This window comes from Aquarana catesbeiana, linkage group LG12 (assembly GCF_042186555.1).
Source record: "Aquarana catesbeiana isolate 2022-GZ linkage group LG12, ASM4218655v1, whole genome shotgun sequence".
Lineage (NCBI taxonomy): Eukaryota > Metazoa > Chordata > Amphibia > Anura > Ranidae > Aquarana > Aquarana catesbeiana.
In genome coordinates, this window is record NC_133335.1 from 125896972 (window position 1) to 125911717 (window position 14746).

Genomic DNA, 14746 nt, shown 5'->3' on the forward strand with positions numbered 1-14746 from the left:
CGAGCAGGGGGGAGGAAAAAAGCCCACAGCCATCCACAGCACAGCCACTCCGTTGTACCCTGCGAGTCTCCCTGCTGACAGAAGAAGGGGAGGGGGACAGGTGGGGAGAGCAGGAGACAGAGTAGCGGGTAGCACCCGCTACACACATGATAACCAACACCCAGTAATTTTGTACTGCTGTGCCCCTAACCTGAAACTGGCTAAATGATGTACAGTAGGGATGAGCTTCGAGTTCGAGTCGAACTCATGTTCGACTAGAACATTGGCTGTTCGCAAGTTCGCCGAACAGCGAACAATTTGGGGTGTTCGCGGCAAATTCGAATGCCGCGGAACACCCTTTAAAAGTCTATGGGAGAAATCAAAAGTGCTAATTTTAAAGGCTAATATGCAAGTTATTGTCATAAAAAGTGTTTGGGGACCTGGGTCCTGCCCCAGGGGACATGGATCAATGCAAAAAAAAGTTTTAAAAATGGCCGTTTTTTCAGGAGCAGTGATTTTAATAATGCTTAAAGTCAATCAATAAAAGTGTAATATCCCTTTAAATTTCGTACCTGGGGGGTGTCTATAGTATGCCTGTAAAGGGGCGCATGTTTCCCGTGTTTAGAACAATCTGACAGCAAAATGACATTTCGAAGGAAAAAACTCATTTAAAACTACCCGCGGCTATTGCATTGCCGACAATACACATAGAAGTTCATTGATAAAAACGGCATGGGAATTCCCCAAAGGGGAACCCCGAACCAAAATTAAAAAAAAAAAAATGACGTGGGAGTCCCCCTAAATTCCATACCAGGCCCTTCAGGTCTGGTATGGATTTTAAGGGGAACCCCGCGCCAAAAAAAAAAAAAAAAAACGGCGTGGGGTCCCCCCAAAAATCCATACCAGACCCTTATCCGAGCACGCAACCTGGCAGGCCGCAGGAAAAGAGGGGGGGACGAGAGTGCGGCCCCCCCTCCCTCCTGAACCGTACCAGGCCACATGCCCTCAACATTGGGAGGGTGCTTTGGGGTAGCCCCCCAAAACACCTTGTCCCCATGTTGATGAGGACAAGGGCCTCATCCCCACAACCCTGGCCGGTGGTTGTGGGGGTCTGCGGGCGGGGGGCTTATCGGAATCTGGAAGCCCCCTTTAACAAGGTGACCCCCAGATCCCGGCCCCCCCCTGTGTGAAATGGTAAGGGGGTACTTATACCCCTACCATTTCACGAAAAAAGTGTCAAAAATGTTAAAAATGACAAGAGACAGTTTTTGACAATTCCTTTATTTAAATGCTTCTTCTTTCTTCTATCTTCCTTCATCTTCTGGTTTTTCTGGCTCTTCTGGTTCTTCCTCCGGCGTTCTCGTCCAGCATCTCCTCCACGGCGTCTTCTATCTTCTTCTCCTCGGGCCGCTCCGCACCCATGGCATGGGGGGAGGCTCCCGCTCTTCTCTTCTTCTTTTCTTCTCTTCTTCTCTTCTTCATTTTCTTCTCCGGGCCGCTCCGCACGGGGGGGGGGGGGGCGGGGCCACCCGGTGACCCCGCCCCCCTCTGACGCACGGGACATGACGGGACTTCCCTGTGGCATTCCCCGTGACGTCACAGGGAAGTCCCGTCAAGTCACCGTGCGTCAGAGTGGGGCGGGGTCACCGGGTGGCCCCGCCCCCCCGTTATTTAAGAACTGTCAGACGAGGAGCGCCGTCACACAGTGGGAGCCTCCCTCCATGCCAGCATGGATTGCGGAGCGGCCCGGAGAAGAAAATGAAGAAGAGAAGAAGAGAAGAAAAGAAGAAGAGAAGAGCGGGAGCCTCCCCCCCATGCCATGGGTGCGGAGCGGCCCGAGGAGAAGAAGATAGAAGACGCCGCGGAGGAGATGCTGGACGAGAACGCCGGAGGAAGAACCAGAAGAGCCAGAAGAACCAGAAGATGAAGGAAGATAGAAGAAAGAAGAAGCATTTAAATAAAGGAATTGTCAAAAACTGTCTCTTGTCATTTTTAACATTTTTGACACTTTTTTCGTGAAATGGTAGGGGTACTTATGTACCCCCTTACCATTTCACACAGGGGGGGGCCGGGATCTGGGGGTCACCTTGTTAAAGGGGGCTTCCAGATTCCGATAAGCCCCCCGCCCGCAGACCCCCACAACCACCGGCCAGGGTTGTGGGGATGAGGCCCTTGTCCTCATCAACATGCGGACAAGGTGTTTTGGGGGGCTACCCCAAAGCACCCTCCCAATGTTGAGGGCATGTGGCCTGGTACGGTTCAGGAGGGAGGGGGGGCAGCACTCTCGTCCCCCCCTCTTTTCCTGCGGCCTGCCAGGTTGCGTGCTCGGATAAGGGTCTGGTATGGATTTTTGGGGGGACCCCACGCCGTTTTTTTTTTTTTTTTTTGGCGCGGGGTTCCCCTTAAAATCCATACCAGACCTGAAGGGTCTGGTATGGAATTTAGGGGGAACCCCATGTCATTTTTTGTTTAAAATTTTGGCCGGGTTCCCCTTAATATCCATACCAGACCTGAAGGGCCTGGTATGGAATTTAGCAGGACTCCCACGTCATTTTTTTTTTTAAATTTTGGTTTGGGGTTCCCCTTTGGGGAATTCCCATGCCGTTTTTATCAATGAACTTCTATGTGTATTGTCGGCAATGCAATAGCCGCGGGTAGTTTTAAATAAGTTTTTTCCTTCAAAATGTCATTTTGCTGTCAGACTGTTCTAAACACAGGAAACATGCGCCCCTTTACAGGCATACTATAGACACCCCCCAGGTACGAAATTTAAAGGGATATTACACTTTTATTGTTTGACTTTAAGCATTATTAAAATCACTGCTCCTGAAAAAACGGCCGTTTTTAAAACTTTTTTTTGCATTTTTTTGCATTGATCGGGTCCCCAAACACTTTTTATGACAATAACTTGCATATAAGCCTTTAAAATTAGCACTTTTGTTTATTCATGTTCGTGTCCCATAGACTTTAACGGTGTTCGCGTGTTCGAACGAACTTTTTTCCTGTTCGCATGTTCTGGTGCGAACCGAACAGGGGGGTGTTCGGCTCATCCCTAATGTACAGGTACGTAAAATAGCCTGGCTGTGCCACTTGCCTACAGTAAATGTACTGCGGACTGTCTGGAAGTGTTTAAGACAAGGGGGCTACATTTAGTATAACCAGCCTGTCTGATTTTTTTCACTCAATCACTGCAGTGATCCTTATATTCTGATGGTTGGGAAACCTCCCACCACCAGAATACTAAAGCACAGTGGGAAGATATCAAGCAATTTTCTTTCCTTCAGCCTGTGGTTGAAGGACAGAAAATTGCATAATGTACAGCCTATAAAAAAAGGAAAGTATGCAGCGCTTAAAAGTCATAAGTGTTCACAAACACCAGTAAAAAACAGCAAATGTAACCATAGAAGTGAAAGTCGAAGAATCCTATGAGACACACAGGGTGCATAGCCAAATGAGTTGCAGGTGAATAAAAGTTCTCCACTGACGCAGCAGCACACCAGGCCTCTGACCCCAAGGTATGGACCACTAGATTACAAGTGGTCATATAAGCATTCCAGCACTTCCCTGGCTTGTCTACACTTATCAATGATGACTCGCGAATGGATCCTGTTAGCCCCTCTGAGATAATCTCTCCACAGGTCACATGTATCAAATTGAGAACAGACAACTTCTCATGGTGCAGTATATCAAAACATTCAAAGGCTTTATTGTAGATAAATCCAGAATACTCACATTTAGAACTATAAAAACAAGCGTGTCATGAAGCATAAAAACGGATTGTTTCCAACCTACAAGATGGCTGCAGTCCATGCGTGTTGCGACGTGACATGTTGTAACCAGGCTCCACCCTACGAAATGTGTAAGGTGGAGCCTGGTTTCCATACACACAATAAAGCCTTTGAATAAAGCCTACAATAAAGCCTTTGAATATTTTGATATATTGCACCATGAGGTTCATGAGCACCATGATCTGTTCTCATTTTGATACATGTGATCTGTGGAGAGATTATCTCAGAAGGGCTAACAGTATCCATTTGTGAGTCATCAATGATGAGTGGAAATAAGCCAGAGGAGTGCTGGAATGCTTGTATCTAGTGGTCCATAATCTATTGGTCCATACCTTGGGGTAAGAGGCCCGGTGTGCTGATGTGTCGGTGAAGAACTTTTATTCACCTGCAGTTCCTTTGGCTATGCACCCTGGGTGTCCCCTAGGATTTATGGATTTTCACTTATATTAACATATTTGCTGTTTTTTACTGGTATTTGTGAACACTTATGACTTTTAAGCGCTGCATACTTTCCTTTTTTTATTTTCTATATTGTCACCAGCAATTTATGCTAGCTGTTCTTTAGAGCCTAAGCGCAGTAGATATTTTTATTTGTATAATGTATAGCCTGCCTTAGTCCTAACATTAAACCATTTATTTAATCTAAATCCCATACATACCTAGTTCTAAAGCTATAATTACTTAACCCGTAACCCAATAAATAACCTCTGAAGCCGTTAAATTACCTTTTCTGTGCCTGAAGCAGGTACACTGAAAGTAATCTATAGAGATGCCGCAATGCTGTAAAAGTCCTGCAAAACTGCTTTATCCTTCATTTTAGATACTTCAGTTAATCAAAATGGAATTAAAAATAGAAAGGAATGCCAAAAGCACATTTTCTTGCATTAAACATATTTACTATCGTTTTTACTGGGATTGGAGCTCTTCTTTAACCAAGGGAATGAATGAATTTCCTTTTTTCAGTCACAAAATGATTTAGGAAACATAAACAAAAAAGGGTAAAAACACTTTGAGATTATAGCCCTCTTTAAATAATAGCAACAGGCAATGTCAAAGAATGCAGGATCACATAATCTACAACGAGTCAGATATAAAGATAGAGATAAAGTAAAACAAAGTCAGGAAGCTTAGTTCAGTTTTAGAGAACAAGGATGCAAGGATAATAGTATTCAGTGTTACTATACAATACAGCAAGGGTAGGATAGACTGTGGCATTAAAAGCAGTGCAAACCCTGAGGACAATACCAAGAAATGGAGCGGAATGAATATGAGCAACAGAGCAGACTGCAAAAGGAAATGAATTACAGGGAGATGGGGGAGAATGAGAAAATAAAATGAGGACAGGGGAGGAGAACAGAGGTGAAGAGGGGTATAGGAGTTGCATTGCAAAACAAATGAAAAGGAGGAGAATAACACAGGCAGATAGTGATATAGCTAATAACCGAGTAAAGAAATATGGCAGGAAAGAAAGAGGATGAATCCTAAAAAATAAACTGGTAGGCTGGAAGGAGATCATTTAAAGAAGAAGGTTTAAATAGTGGTTTAAGTACTGGAAAGGAGGAGGTTAAAACAGTTCCTTTAGAGCTAACACTAATACTTGAAAGGTGAAATAGGAAAAACTAGTAAGGTTAAATCCTGAAAAAGTAAATGGAAGCAGGAACCAGAGGACAGAATGAAGGTTCAAGTAAAAGTGAAAGAAATAAATGAAATGTAATGACAATGAGAGATAAGAGAATCAGAGTAGTGGAAAGGAGTCAGGTAATGGGAGGCGTAAATTAGTATTGGGCACCTGGAGGAGCCAGAGAAGGCACACTTGCCAGTGAGGCCGTTTGCAATTAGATGCGTGAGATCTAGCAGGGGTCTTGTACCTCTGTCACCACATTTAGGGGTGCTCGGACCAGAGCTGCAAGGGAAGCCCTCTCTTCTACTCATCAACTCGTCAATCAAGGTACATGATAGTATTTTTATATGCACTTAGATGTAAAGAACTCTTTACTTTAATAGAAAAGATGCTGGCAAGAATTTCTAATACTGTTTTGTCTGGACAGATGATCAGATGATTTAATAACATTAATGCCAAGCTGACTATACCTGAACCATCTTATGGTTCCATTCAGTGAAATTTTGTACTGAATGATCCAAGTAACTGTTATATCTAAGGCAATGTGGGATGATTCTAGAGAAAAAGGCAAAAGCAAATCTTTGCTGGCAAATTTTTGACTTATGATAGAAGTTGCTGAAGCTTTTAGATTCACTGTTATTGATGAACCCCTGAGGCTGGAGATAGAGAGGATCCTGGGCATGTGGATTGGAGCTCCTAGAGCAATGACAACAAGCTTTACCTCCAGTGAAATGGTGAAAGATGACTTGTGTCATCAAATTCAAACCTAGGACTGGACAGTGACATCAGCTTGTCTTTACAAAATATTTGCTAACCTTGTGTGGACTGAATAGAACTTCAAGCTGTGATGAGGCCTAACAGCTATTCAGGACATTGATATTTGTCAAATCCTTGTCATGGTCGAAAGTCATATTATCTAGACACTGTTTCATGTGGGTATTTTAGAGGCTGGTGATGAGAGATGTAACCCATTTCAAAACAAGTACAAATTATATATGAGCCATTGTGAAGCATTCATTACCTCATAAACCAAAATGGAACCCTTCTAACTAACAATATAAACACATATTATTGTTTTGTGGATCAATTCTGGTTAGAACCAATCCATATAGTGTGTGTGCGTATAGGCATAGACAGGTAAAGCCTTGTACACACGGGCCAAAAATTGGCTGAAAGTGGCCGGTTCAGCAGGAATCGGTTCAGCAGGAATCGGCAGACTTTCTGACCATATGTACAGCTGTCTGTTCTACAGAAGCCAGTCTCATGACCTGCTCCTTTTGAATGGGCATGCTGAAATACCTGCAAAAAAGGAGGGGGTATTGCCTGGATCAACCACCAGTAAATAAATTCTAGGATAATTAAATAGATCAGATATTCATCCACATATGGTTATTGGATGCAGTTTGGGTTGCCTTATAAAGCATACAAAACAACTAGGAGAAAGAGGTACCCCCAAAGAAGGCAAATCACCCAAACACAATCTGCAAAAACAATAAATTTATTGAACTACAAAACACCACACAAAAATACAAATATTGGGCAAAAATAGGGAGTATACAATAGACCAAATTAAAACAGATAATGTTATCATTAAAAACAACGGAGCCGCGGCCAAACATACCCCATACACACACCAATCACCACAGCAGATTCCTACTATATTGGGTAATATCGTGTGAAATAAGTCCTTAATCAATCCAGATACTGGTAGTATGGCGGTATGAGGGTAAGGGTGGATGATTGAATGATTATAGCTTAGGAACTGATTCAACACATCATGAACAGGGCAGTAATTGCTGAATCGGAGCCGCGCGCTCATGGTGTTTGAATGCTTTACCAGGAACCAACAGCTGACGGCCGGTGTATAGCATCTAACTGAAGGCGCTGACATAGCGGGACATCTCCTATCTGATGGCAAGCGTTTGTTGGACTGACATCTACAGCCATCATCTGGGGGTAGAGCCTACGATCTCAGGAGCTGCTGAGCCATCGATTTGGTGGGAGAAGTATTACTCCAGTTTATACTCATAGCACAGCCTGAGCTGTTATTGCTCCCCCTGCTACTTTCTCCATACATAGCTGCTTTATTTGTATGTCCTGTGTCCACAACAACCTTCAGCAATTACTGCCGGTCACTGTTGCTGCTACACCTGTGATATGGGTTTAGTTCCCGGACTGCCATAATGTTCATGATGTGTTGAATCAGTTCCTAAGCTATAATCATTCAATCATCCACCCTTACCCTCATACCGCCAAACTACCAGTATCTGGATTGATTAAGGACTTATTTCACACGATATTACCCAATATAGTAGGAATCTGCTGCAGTGATTGGTGTGTGTATGGGGTATGTTTGGCCGCGGCTCCGTTGTTTTAAATGATAACGTTATCTGTTTTAATTTGGTCTATGGTATACTCCCTATTTTTGCCCAATATTTGTATTTTTGTGTGGTGTTTTGTAGTTCAATAAATTTATTGTTTTTGCAGATTGTGTTTGGGTGATTTGCCTTCTTTGGGGGTACCTCTTTCTCCTAGTTGTTTTGTATGCTGAAATACCTGCATTCGATCAGCGCTTGCAACCAATGACTGGGAGCACTGATCAGTGTGTTTGGCCTGGTGGGGTGCCCTGTCAGGACACAAAGGCACAGCGATGAAGATTACTGCATTAAAGGGGAAGTCACTTTTCTTATGGATCGCAGGGGTGCAGTTTTTTCTGCACCCCTGTAACCCGTTTTCAGCAGACAGCTGTTGGCTGATGTCACAGAGTAGGTCCAGGCTTGGGCAAGATGGTGACAATGAAGTCAGGATCTGCCCATATGCCTGGACTGACACCCGGCTGCTCCTGCTTCCTCCCCAGCCCAGCAAGGGGGGGAGCAGGGAAGAGAGCAGTGACTGACAGTCACCAACTCTCTACTCAGGAAGCCCTAGGAACTGAGCGATCAGCGGTGTTCGATCGCTTGGCTCTCAGTGTTAGAGCCAGTGGGGCACAGATGTAGCATCGGACCGATACTGCATCCACCTAGGTAAGTATGATTGAGGAAAAAACTCTATACTGCTCTTTTAACATCCCTTATGTTAGTATGGGGATCTGTCAGGTTTTTTTTTCGTTCATTCTGCTGGGTTGAACAAAAACAGATGGTAAATAGACTGGTAAAAGGGTAAATAGACTTAAAGGGGTCTTAAAGATTTATGGAGTACTTGTTTGTGGTAAATGGCATTTCAAAGGGTAACTTGTCTACCTGGTAAACACTATAGTGACCTTAATTGTTGTTTTCAGTAACTGCAAAAAGTGTTTGGTCAATCAGAAACCCATCCAGGGCCATTCACTGGTATTTCAGGGTGGATTTAGCTGCTAAGAAAACAAGTTATTATGAAAGGATAGGTCTAGAATAGGGATGAGCTGAACACCCCCCTGTTCGGTTCGCACCAGAACTTGCGAACAGGCAAAACATTTGTTCGAACACGCGAACACTGTTAAAGTCTATGGGACAAGAACATGAATAATCAAAAGCACTAATTTCAAAGGCTTATATGCAAGTTATTGTCATAAAAAGTGTTTGGGGACCTGGGTCCTGCCCCAGGGGATATGGATCAATGCAAAAAAAAGTTTTAAAAATGGCCGTTTTTTCAGGAGCAGTGATTTTAATAATGGTTAAAGTGAAACAATAAAAGTGTAATATCCCTTTAAATTTCGTACCTGGGGGGTGTCTATAGTAAGCCTGTAAAGGGGCGCATGTTTCCCGTTTTTAGAACAGTCTGACAGCAAAATGACATTTCAAAGGAAAAAAAGTCATTTAAAACTACTCGTGGCTATTAATGAATTGCCAGTCCGACAATACACATAAAAGTTCATTGATAAAAACGGCATGGGAATTCCCCACAGGGGAACCCCGAACCAAAATTAAAAAAAAAAAAATGACGTGGGGGTCCCCCTAAATTCCATACCAGGCCCTTCAGGTCTGGTATGGATATTAAGGGGAACCCCTGCCAAAATTAAAAAAAAAAAAGGCGTAGGGTCCCCCTCAAAATCTATACCAGACCATTCAGGTCTGGTATGGATTTTAAGGGGAACCCCGCACCAAAATTTAAAAAAAGAAATGGTGTGGGGTCCCCCTAAAAGTCCATACCAGACCCTTATCCGAGCACACAACCTGGCAGGCTGCAGGAAAAGAGGGGGGGACAAGAGGGCGCCCCCCCTCCTGAACTTTCAGAGGGTTGTCATCAGAGGCTTCCCCCACACTCCCTGTAATGATGTCATCTCCAGAACCTAGGGTCCCAATTCCCATTTTCTGGGGATCGAAGCAAGTTTCGGACTTTCCGCAATGCATGCGAGCTGTACTTTTCCTTACTACCCTTAACCTTTTCACGGGAAAGCACCAAGGTGGGGTTTGTTGTCTCACTTCTGCTGGGAGATCCACAAGCCTGGGCTCATCACCTGCTGGAAGAACACCATGTTTCTCTGGACTCTTTGTCATCCTTCTTCGACGCAATGTCACTTCTTTATGATGACCCCCAACGAACTTCCACTGCCGAGGCTGCTCTTAGTACACTCCTGCAAGGCCGCAGAGTGGTAGAGAACTATATAACAGACTTTAGGCGCTGGAGTGCAGATACCCACTGGAATCATGCAGCTTTACGGCACCAGTTTCGCCTAGGCTTGTCAGAAGAATTAAAAGATGAATTGGCTCGGGTCGGTGTACCAAATTCTCTGGAATCCTTGATTACCCTAACTATTCAGATAGACCGTCGTCTTTGGGAACGCAAGATGGAGAGGGTGACCCAGCAGACTCAACCAACTTGGTTGTTACCCCAAGTGCCGACAACCTCTCGTCAGGTCGGACTAATGAGAACCGCATTATCAGCTGAAGAGCGTCTACGTCGGCAACAGCTCAACCTTTGCTTGTACTGCGGGGGAACTGGCCACTATGTACATTCATGTCCTGTCAAGTATCGTACATCTTCACCCATCCCATCACACAGTCACCTAGCTCCCTCTACTCACCTGGCGATTCCCATCACCCTTCAGTTGTCCGGAAAGACTGTGTCTGTTACTGCAATAATAGACTCTGGTGCATGCAGTTGTTTTATTGATTTGAACTTTTCCAATCAACAACGCATTCCACTCCAACACAGGGCTCAAGGACTTTCCATTTTCTTGGCGGATGGATCCCAAATTAAATCTGGCCAGGTGACTCAAGAGACTCCTCCACTGCCTGTAGTTACTGTCTCAAACCACAAGGAGCTGCTTAAGTTTGATGCAATTGCTTCCCCTTTGTTCGTGGTCATCTTGGGTCTACCGTGGCTTCAGGCCCACAACCCGCAGATTGATTGGGGCTCCGGAGAAATCAAGTTTCAGTCTCTCTACTGCCAAGGACACTGTCTGCCCTTACCTCCCAAGTTATCTGGCCCTTTGCTGGGTCTGGAAGCTGACCCAGAATTACGCTCAGCGGTACCCGAACAGTACCAGGAGTTCTTGGACATTTTTAGTAAACGAGGGGCAGAGACACTTCCTCCTCATCGTTCCTGCGATTGCCCGATTGAGTTACTGCCCGGAGCTGAAATCCCCTTTGGGCGGATTTTCCCCCTGTCTGAGCGGGAGTTGGAAGTGTTAAAGGAATATGTTAATGAAAACCTTAAGAGGGGGTTCATCCGGCCATCCACCTCTCTGGCTGGGGCAGGGATCTTTTTTGTGGAGAAGAAGGACCACTCATTGCGTACTTGTGTGGACTACCGGGAGCTGAACAAGGTCACGGTCAAGAACCGGTATCCCTTACCTCTGGTTCCCCAGGCTCAAGCCGCCTTTTCTACCCTAAAGGGACTTTTTACCTCTGCCCCCATCTTGAGCCACCCGGATCCTTCTCTTCCTTACCTACTCGAGGTTGATGCCTTAGAAACAGCCATGGGGGCAGTTATTTCTCAGCATCAAGGACTCAAGGACCTCATGCACCCCATAGCTTTCTACTCCCGGAAGCTTTCGCCTGCCGAGAAGAATTACCATGTAGGTGACCGTGAACTTCTGGCCATTAAGGCCGCGCTCGAAGAATGGCGATATCTGCTAGAGGGGGCTGCACATCCCATACTTATCTACATGGATCATAAAAATCTGGAATATTTACGAACTGCCAAACGTTTGAAGCCGTGCCAAGCATGATGGGCGTTATTCTTTTCCAGATTTTCATTTCACATCACCTACCGGCCAGGATCAAAGAACATCAAGCCTGACGCTCTCTCTCGGATGTACGATGACCCCAAGGAAACTTCAGTCCCTGACACCATTTTATCTGAGGGCAACTTTCTGCTTTTCCAGACAGACCTGATGTCCGGTCTAAAACAAGCCTCAGAGGGGGTGTCCGGTCCTCCAGGATCAACCTTGATACCCAGGGATGGGATGCTTTGGAAGGACAGCAAAATTTTTGTGCCGGAAAGTTGCTGGACAGAAGTTCTGAGCCTGTGTCATGACCATCCACTGGCTGGACATTTTGGGGTTCACAAGACTCGTGAACTAATTCAGCGCATGTTTTGGTGGCCGAAGCTTGAGGAAGATTGCAAGGACTATGTCAAATCATGTGTCACCTGTACCCAAAGCAAGTCAGCCAGGACCAAATCCTGGGGTCTCCTCAGACCACTACCAATTCCTGACAGACCCTGGAGCATGATTGCCATGGACTTTGTAGTGGAACTACCCCCTTCTGAAGGACATACAGCCATCTTTGTAGTGGTTGACCGTTTGTCTAAGATGACCCACTTCATACCCCTAAAGAGTACTCCGGCTGCTTTGGAAACCGCCCGGGGGTTTGTCAGGAAGATCGTAAGGCTGCACGGGGTACCAACCAACATTGTATCTGACAGGGGAGTCCAGTTCACCTCGCGCTTCTGGAGGTCACTATGCCAAATCCTGAAAATTGAGCTTTCCATGTCATCTGCTTTCCACCCCCAGACTAACGGACAAACTGAGAGGACGAACCAAACCCTGGAACAGTACATCCGTTGCTTTACCTCATTTGTCCAGGATGATTGGGTAGCAGTTTGCCTCTAGCGGAATTCGCTTTCAACAATGCCAGCCATTCAGCCACAAGTCAGTCACCATTCTTTGCAAACTATGGGTTCCATCCTGTCTTCCTGCCTAACATTATCCCGGAATCTCCAGTTCCAGCAGTACAAAGCACTGTCGAATTCCTGGGTTGCAACAACAAGTTGTTGCAAGAAGCAATGGCCAAAGCGCAGGCAACCAACAAGAGGCTTTATGACAGGAAGAGAAAAAGTGAATTACGCCTCCAACCAGGTGATCAGTTGTGGTTATCTACCACCAACCTCAAGATGGCTTGCCCTTCAAAAAAGCTGGCACCCAATTCATTGGCCCTTTTCCAGTTAAAAGGAAATTGAATGATGTCTCCTATGAGCTTACCTTGCCTGAGTCACTCAAAGTGCACCCAGTGTTTCACGTGTCTCTGCTTAAACCCACAGTACCTGACCTTTTCCCGGACAGAGGATCGGGGCCGCCCGAACCTGTTATTATTAATAAGGACGAAGAGTATGAAGTGGAGGCTGTCGTAGACTGCAGAGGAGAGGTAACCAACTTCAATTTTTAATCAAGTGGAAGGGGTATGGACCAGAGGAGAACTCATGGGAACCTAAGTAAAATGTGCATGCCCAAGAACTAATCCAGACCTTCTTCCGCAGACATCCACAGAAAAGAGCTCTTTTGGGCACCCGGAGGTTGCCCTTAAGGGGGGGGCAATGTCATTGACACACTACTTCCAGAACTGCAACAGGGCTCAGGCGCATCCCCGCCAACAGGTCCCCAGTACCGAACAGGCGTGCACCAATGCGCATGCGCCGATCGCGGAGATCGTGCACGCGTGCACAGTAACGCGGCTTTGGCGCCCAGTGGCCTTTAAGAGGGGCTTCCACCATTCAGCTCTTGCTGTTTGATCTGCAACTTCACCTATTTCCTGTTCCTGTAATCTGCATCTGATCACCTTCTGACCTGGCTCTCTGACTACGCTGCTGTCTCCAATCCTGAACCTTGGCTCCTCATTGACCCTGATCCTGTTTGCTTGCCTGCCTGATCTCCTGCTACTAGAACCAGCCTGAACTTGACCATTCCTTGCATGCCGATTCTGTTGATCTGATCCGCTGTGTATGACCCGGCTTGTCTGACCTTGCTTCTGCCTGCTGTGCACACCCATGTGCGTTTGCTGCTTCTTGGCACACCTGCACACAGCCGACCTGCATCCAGCTCACCTGCATCCAGCTCACCTGCATCCAGCTGACCTGCATCCGGCTTACCTGCACCCTGCTGACCTGCACCCAGCTTACCTGCAGCCTGCTGACCTGCATCCAGCTCACCTGCATCCAGCTCACCTGCATCCAGATGACCTGCATTCGGCTTACCTGCACCCTGCTGACCTGCATCCAGCTTACCTGCAACCTGCTGACCTGCATCCAGCTTACCTGCATCCAGCTTACCTGCACCTGGCACTCCAGCCAGTTCCAGTGCCTCCCAGCAGACGTCATCTCCGGTTCCAGAGAATCCACCAGGCACTCATACCCCACTGTGCTCCTACGGTCACTGTCCTCAACTCCAGTGATCTGGGAACCAGGGCTGTACGAGAGGTCTCCCTCTGCACGTCAGGCTCACATACGAGGTACGTGTCACAGGGACTTGACGGGACTTCCCTGTGGCATTCCCCGTGACATCAGAGGGGGGCGGGGTCACCCGTTACGTAACCCTGCCCCCTTCTGACATCACGGGGAATGCCACAGGGAAGTCCCCGTCAAGTCCCTGTGCATCAGAGGGGGGCGGGGTCACCAGGTGGCTCCGCCCCCCGTTATATAAGAACCGTCAGAAGAGGAGAAGCGTCACACAGCGGGAGCCTCCCTCCATGCGGTCATGGATGCGGAGCGGGCCGAAAAGAAGATGAAGACAAGAAGATGAAGAGAAGAAGATGAAGAGAGAAGCGTCACACAGCGGGAGCCTCCCTCCATGCCATCATGGATGCGTAGCGGCCCGAGGAGAAGAAGGGAAGAAGACGCCAACGCCACAGAGGAAGATGCTGGATGAGAACACCGGAGGAAGAACCAGAAGAACCAGAAGAAGAAGAAGATGGAGGAAGAAACCGAAGTAAGATAGAAGAAAGAAGATAGAAGAAAGAAGATAGAAGAAAGAAGAAGCATTTAAATAAAGGAATTGCCAAAAACTGTCTCTTATAATTTTTAACATTTTTGACACTTTTTTAATGAAATGGTAGGGGTACTTTTGTACCCCCTTACCATTTCACACAGGGGGGAGGGCCAGGATCTGGGGGTCATCTTGTTAAAGGGGGCTTCCAGATTCCGATAAACCCCCCGCCCGCAG